Here is a 7,439-nt window from a genome sequence, read left to right on the forward strand (position 1 = left end):
AGAGAGAAGCGTTCTCAGTTTCATTCTCCCCACTTCAAAAAAGCATTATCGGTGTGTTTCACTCCCGTTTTCCAATGGGAAAGACAAACCCTGCGTGGATCTTGACCAAATGCATTTTGCACATGTGTGAAGCCTCCGTTTTGTCGGCAGACCCTGCGGTGACTGCCGCGGGTTGTGGTTGGTGGCCTGCACGGGGGTCTCGGCGTTCTCTGCGTTCCCATTGCCCCTCTGGAGGTCCCTGCCTGAGGCAGAAGGTGGGGGGGTCCTGCTGCTGTCCTAGTGGAGTGGCACCCCAGGGGACTGCCAAGCAGTAGCATTAGCCCTCTGGGCTCAGCTCCTGGGAGCTCCGAGCCCGGGGCCCTCTTGTACACACAACCCCTCCTCTGTCTCTTCTTCTCTCGCTGGGTGTGTAGGGGAGGGCAGCCCCCCCCTCACCCCACAGACACCTGCCCTGCACTTTCCTTGTCCCATGCCTTCTGCCACCAGGAAACCTGCACCCATTTCAGTCCCGTGGCAGGGGCGTAGGCTCTGTCCGTCCCACCCCAGTCTCCACAGAACAAAGCCACGGATTCCGTTACTCCCCTCCAGTTTTGTTCCTTTTTCAACCTCGGTTCCACCCAGCATCAGGACTGCATGGGAACTGGGGTCCCTGCTGGAGCCAGCACTCGTTGCGGGAGCCAGGCCACGGAACTGCACCCCTACCACGTCTTACCTCACGGGGGTGCTCTTCAGGGATGCTCTCGGGCAACGGGTTCAAATCTTGCCACAGTCGAGAAATTGACAAAAAGCTCCCGCACTGGACATGGTTCTCTCTCTCTCTTTCTCTCTCTCTCTGTCTCTTTTTAATTTTTAACAAGACAAATCCAGAATGATGCATCAGATTTGTGTGAGCGAGGGCTTGCCCGAGGGTGGCCAGTTTCGCTTTCTGACGGTATGAAGGAAGATTTGTGACCCTACGTATACACACACACACACACACACACACAGATGTATATAACTCCCGAGCCAGCAACGGGAGTTTCTTTATATTGCAAATAAATATTATTTTTTCTTTAAAAAAAAAAAACAAAATGCAGATATTGATTTCAGAGTATATTCTCCCAGGTATCAGGAATTCAACCTGTATTTCTTATTTTGTTTCTAAATGCCACTGCACATAACAACAGCAAACAGGGATAGTAGGAAATATGACTCCTTTGATGTTTTCATCTAACTAGAATGTCCTATGAAAATAATGTCCAGCTAGGAATACTTATTTTTCCGTTTTTTGGGGAGTTATATTTTCTTGTTAAGGTACTATGGGCATTAACTAGACTGAAGGGAAGACATTGTACTAAAATGTACTTTTTCTCTTGGTTTTTCCAATGTTCCAGCCACAAGCAGCTTGGGGAATGGATTTATGTGTTAGTCTTTCATGCCCAATCTGTTCCTTAAGGGTAGATGCAAGTTATGTGGGCTTTAAACTTGTGCAGGTTGTGAGCCCTCTTTGAGAAAGGTAGTACAAGAGCCAGCATTGTGGAGCCTCAGGTTAAGCAGCTATGTATGATGCGGACTTCCAGTGCTGGAGCACCAGCTGTGTGCCTGACTGCCCTGCTGCCAGTGCAGCTCCCTGCTAGTGCACCTGGGGAGACAGGAGAAGATGGCCCAAGTCTGTGTGCTTGTGCACATGCCTCTCCCTCTGTCATTCTGCCTTTCAAATAAACAAATCTGAAAAAAAATAGCTAACAGAAGCACCTTACAATTTTACAACATGAACTCATTATCAAGGGACCTTTCAGCTCATAGGAAGAGAGCTGTGCAGGCACCTCTGGAGAACTCTACCTAGAACAGCTGTCCGGTGTGGACAATCGCAGCCTCTGCTGGGTAATGCTGATCTTCTGAAGCAGTAAAGGAAAGAGAGCGTGGCACAGGCATAAGACCTGTTTCAGAGCTAGACAAAACTTGAGAATTCCCCAGAGTACTGGGATGGTGAAGGTCAGAGAGAGGACATGGCTGTCCCTGCGAGGGTAATACCTAGGATCCAGTAATGTGCCTAGCATCTGCCAGATAGTTTTGGTAAGTGCTTGTGGACTGAAAGAACGAGCACAGTGGTATTTCTTGACAGGTCTCATGGGTAGATGATTCTGATTCTAATGAACCAGTGAATTAATCCTATGGTGGTAAACGATGCAGATTTAAAATTATACCCCTTTTAAAAGTTCTCGATTTCTGTCTTTGAAACCCAAAGCTGGGACTTTGACTCTGTAATTGTTCTCTACGCCCAGGATGCCAGAACAGTTGCCTTTGCCTCTGCAGAACAATTAAGTTCATGGTAGAAATGTGCAAACCTTTATTGATAGCTGATCAGGCTAGCCCAGGAAGCAGGAGGTCACGGCAGGCTATGAAGTGTTTCTGTGAGGCAAGACACTCACCCAGAAAAATAGAGTATTTTTGAGTTTTAAGGTGCTGTGGTGTCCAATTTATTCACAGTACATTTTCAGGACAAAAATGTAAGGATGGATAAGTGTAATGAAGGGAAGGAGTAAAAGCATTTGAAACTCAGTAAGTTCCAGATCATTTTCATAAAAGTTGTTTCCAGTTGCTGTCTCTCCTCCTGACCAGCCTTTCTGTCATGAGGCACCCAGGCCTCTGCGGTCAGGCTCCTGATGGATGTCTTCATCAATCCAGGAAATCTCCAGTGGGCCATTCGTACCACCTGCCACCCAGGTGGCGGTCATTGGAAGGCAGCTAGGAACCCAGGAAACACACTGGAATGCCATTTGAAAGTGAGCTGAGTCCTGCACCAGAACAGAGACTGGGAAACAGCACAATGTATGGAAGGAAGGAAAAGATTAAAAAAAAAAAAAGGCCAAAGAAAGCAAAGCGGTATCCCAAAACTGACAAATAAAAAGTCTTTCATCCTTAAGCCAATTGCATATCATTTGTGCTTTCATAAGTCATGAAAATTCAATATTTCTCAGGCATGTTATAGTGGTGGAAATTCCACTCTATTCATAATCATCTCTTTGTAATAATATTGTGTACCCTTTTTTTGAGAGTGGAAACATAGGGGAAGAATTCTTATATTAAAAGGCCTGCTCTCTCTCTTGAGCATGTACAATTTGGGACATGCTCAAGCTGTGGAGTTAGAAATGTGCCAAGGGATTCCAATACAACCCCATCAAGGTGGCATGTACCAATGCCATCTCACTAGTCCCAGTGATCAATTTCAGTTCACAATTGATCATACTGGTAGGTCTAAGAGTCAAAGGGATCACACAAACAAGACTAGTGTCTGTGAATACTAACTCATAGAATAAAAAAAGGAGAGAATGATCCAACATGGGAAGTGGGATACACAACAGACTCATAGAATGGCAGATGTCCTAAACAGCACACTGGTCTCAGAATCAGCCCTTAAGGCATTCAGATCTGGCTGAAGAACCCATGAGAGTATTTCAGGCATGGAAAGCCAAGACACTCTGGCAAAACAAACAAACAAACAAACAAACAAAAAAACAAAACAAAACAAAACAAAACAAAAACCTAAACGAAAGATCTCTGTGAGTGAGATCCCAGTAGAAAGAATGAGCCATCAAAGAAGGAGGTACCTTTCTCTGAAGGGAGGAGAGAACTTCCACTTTAACTATGACCTTGTCTAAATAAGATTGAATTTGGAGAACTCAAAAGGCTTCCATAGCCTTGGCAACTCATGACTAGAGCCTAGGGAGATTACTGACGCCATAAACAAGAGTGTCAATTTGTTAAGTCAACAACAAGAGTCACTGTGCACTTACTCCTCATGTAGGATCTCTGTCCTTAATGTGTTGTTCAATGTGAATTAATGCTATAACTAGTACTGAAACAGTATTTTACACTTTATGTTCTGTGTGGGTGCAAACTGATGAAATCTTTACTTAATATATACTAAATTGATCTTCTATATATAAAGAGAATTGAAAATGAATCTTGATGTGAATGGAATGGGAGAGGAAGTGGGAGATGGGAGGGCTGCAGGTGGGAGGGAAGTTATGAGAGGGAAAAGCCATTGTAATCCATAAACTGTACTTTGGAAATTTTTATTTACTAAATAAAAGTTATAAAAAAAAAACACCTGCTAATACAGACCACATCTGAGACCATAATAACAAATCTTGATTGCAATCATCTTCCTGAAATGGTGTGTCTAGAGGTTGAATGAAGTCATATCCATACAGATTCTACGTTCTGTATTGTAAGTGCTGATGGCACCTGTGGTCTCTAAGAGGTGCCCACTTTGTTGCCTCAGAATGAGTATATCTTACTTCTCAGTGATGCTTAACACAGACTGCTGAAAAGTTTCCAGGCATGTGAATCTGTGAGGGAATTATACCTGATGGCCAAGAAGGGTCTCCATGTGGTCTTTGTGTACTGCTGAAGAAACCATGCAATTGGTACCATAAGAAAAGTCGGGGATATTTATCAAATCCATAGCACTGGACCAAGACAATGATGCAGTGGGTAAAATTTCCCGTGAGTATCTGCTCACCTTGTTAAGTTCGGCTATTGCTCCGTGTTCCATACACTGTCAGTTCCCTACTTGTCTTTTCCCTTCCACACAAGTTGTTCCTCTGTTGATTTATTCCAACAAAGTCTTACTTGGGACTTGGGGAGAATTCATAAGGATTTATTTAGGCTGTTTTCCTTAAACTTGACAACTTGAATGCTCCACCCTTTTTATACTTTTTAAAAATTCATATAAGGTGAACAAATTTTGTGTATTTCATATATACAGATGAAAGAGCATAGTGATAACTTTCCACCCTACCCTCCCTCTTGCTTCCTTTTTTTATTCTATCTGATAATTTTTACAATGGCATATTTTCAGTAAATTTTATAATTATAATAGTAACCCTCCACTAAGTATAGAATTCAAGAAATAGTAAGAAAAAAACCTGCTGTTCTCAATAGTATAGACAAGGAATGTAAACAGTAATCAATCCTCAAAATGTCAATTTTGCTCATATATGTTATTTTTTGTACTCTGTTACCACAGATCAGAGAAAACATATAGTATTTGTCTTTTTGGGACTGGATTATTTCGCTAAGTATAATGGTTTATGGTTGCATTCATTTTGTTGTGAAAGACAGGCTTTCATTCTTTTTCATAGCTGAGTAGTATCCCACAGTGAATGTTTACCAAATTTATCCAATAATTGGTTGATGTGCATCTGAGTTGGTTTTATATCTTAGCTATTGTGAATTGAGCTGCAATAAACATGGCTATACAGATAACTCTTTTATAAAGAGTAAAAATTGTTGAGATCAAAGTATTAGCTTAAATGACTTATTAAAATAAGCATTTATGAACTTAAAATTAGGCATACTTTATGACTTAAAAACGAAGTACAAGAACACATCTGAAACAAGTTTACATGTTAAATACCTAGGAAATTACAAAACCATCAAAAGTGAAATGAACAGCATTAATATAATGTGCAGCACAAACCTGTTTTGATAAAATTATATCGATTCTCACATTATGATAATTTTGCTCATTCCATGGGTTAAGTTCTTTTGAGTTTGGTATCATGTAAGTTCTATGGTGACTACACAGGTGCACTGTAGGAAATAATAGACAATTGACATTTGACATTAGGACAGGGCAGCATCAGAGCAATTGAATAGGTTTGTCAGCGCAATAAAATAATTCCAATTGTTTTCTTATCATTTTAAAAATCTTGGAATTTAATAATTCTATTCAAAACAATAATTCTTTGGTGGTTTTCCCACCATAGGCGATTATTATTACTATGGATAAAAAAGTTATTGTAGGATTTATTCCCTCCTTATCAAATTTCTTTTGTATCTAAAAATTCCTTGTGTATTTATTTGAAAGACAGAGGCAGAAACAGCAGAGATTTCCAAAAATAGCCCAGAGATGTCTTGCATCCCCTTTATCCACCCTGTTTCCTCCAGAGGTAAAGTTTCACATAACTCGAGTAACCTATCAGTTATCAAAACCAGGAATTGGCATTGGAACAATTTACAGGTATTATTCATTATTAAATTTCAGAGAAACTTTGTAAATACTTGAGTATAATGTGGCCTCAGGGATGCCTGGAAAAATTATGAAAGTGTGTATCATGAGCTGGCTGCTTCGTTTGTCAATGTTCTGCTGCCTGTTACGTTGTCTGCTAGTATCCATTAGCTAATCCACTGAGGGAATTATGCACTCTGAGCAGTGTTCCTTATTTATAATAATGCATACAAACCCATGTTTCAAATCATGTCATTGATAATTTTTGTGTCTATGTTGATGTTTTGTGTAATATGATTAGATCCTTTTGGAAATTGATATATAGCTGACAGTTTTCTTAGAATTAGAAAATGTTTCATTTCTCTCCTTTTATTGTTTTGAAAAAGTACATCCATCATTAGCATTATATTCGATCAAGTATCTCTGCAGGAATGATCTTTCTAGTCATTTTTTAATTATTTAATTAAAACTAGATTTTATGTGGTGTATGTAGCTGAATAGTCACATGTAAGCTATATAAGTTCAGATAGATATAGACTGATGGTCCAGTTCTTCCCCTCCCTTTATCTTGAAGAATGTTCTCTTCACACAAGATCACCTCTGTATTTTATTATCTTATGTATTTACTGACTTATGGCTTACTTGTGAATAGGTTTTAAAAATACACGAGAAGTCTAAATGCTCTATGGATTATTTTATGTTCCTTTTGGAAGTTATGAATTCTACTTCAGAAGAACTGGTCTACCAGATACAACATTCTCACTGTTTCTTCCTTTTCTGGGTTCAATCTTGTGTTTCTAAACTCACAACAGCAAACTCCTATTAACTCATCACATATATCTTGAGGTTTCACAGCTCCTCTCCTTTGTAGGTATGTTCACACTCATCTGGAGTTCTTCTTCTGTCCTGGAGAACTCCTATCCTTTTTTTAAAAAAAAAGATTTCCTGTCTCTGGATTGCATGTGTATCCCATGTGAATCAACTGGCATACTGAGCTCATTAGGCTATGCCGTTTCATTACGTCCCTACTCACTTGAGACTAGTAGCTATAGTCTTTTTTCTCAGTGTTAAGTGTTTTGGACTAAATTTATTTTAGATTTGATCTTGTCCCAATAATGCAAAGGCTTAGTTTTAGAGAGTGCTGAGTGCTTGAATGATATGGAACCAGCAGAAGAAGTGTAAGGATGGTATGGGTCAGATTATTTGCCATTGCAATTTTTAACCATGAAGATTTTCAAAACTGTTGAAGGCAGAGCAAAGAAATACCTACAAAAAAGTTAACAATTTTCCTTCTGAGGAATTCAATTATTTGATCAATATGAAATGATCCTGAGGACAATAAAAATTTTCCTACAGTACATAGGTGTGTTGTTTCTGTTGTGATTTAAATGACCTAATATTTTCTTACACAAAGGGTACAATGAATATCTCCTAGGCGTTG

This window comes from Oryctolagus cuniculus, chromosome 12 (genome assembly GCF_051225735.1).
Source record: "Oryctolagus cuniculus isolate XC-2025 breed Fujian yellow rabbit chromosome 12, ASM5122573v1, whole genome shotgun sequence".
In the NCBI taxonomy this organism is placed as follows: Eukaryota; Metazoa; Chordata; class Mammalia; order Lagomorpha; family Leporidae; genus Oryctolagus; species Oryctolagus cuniculus.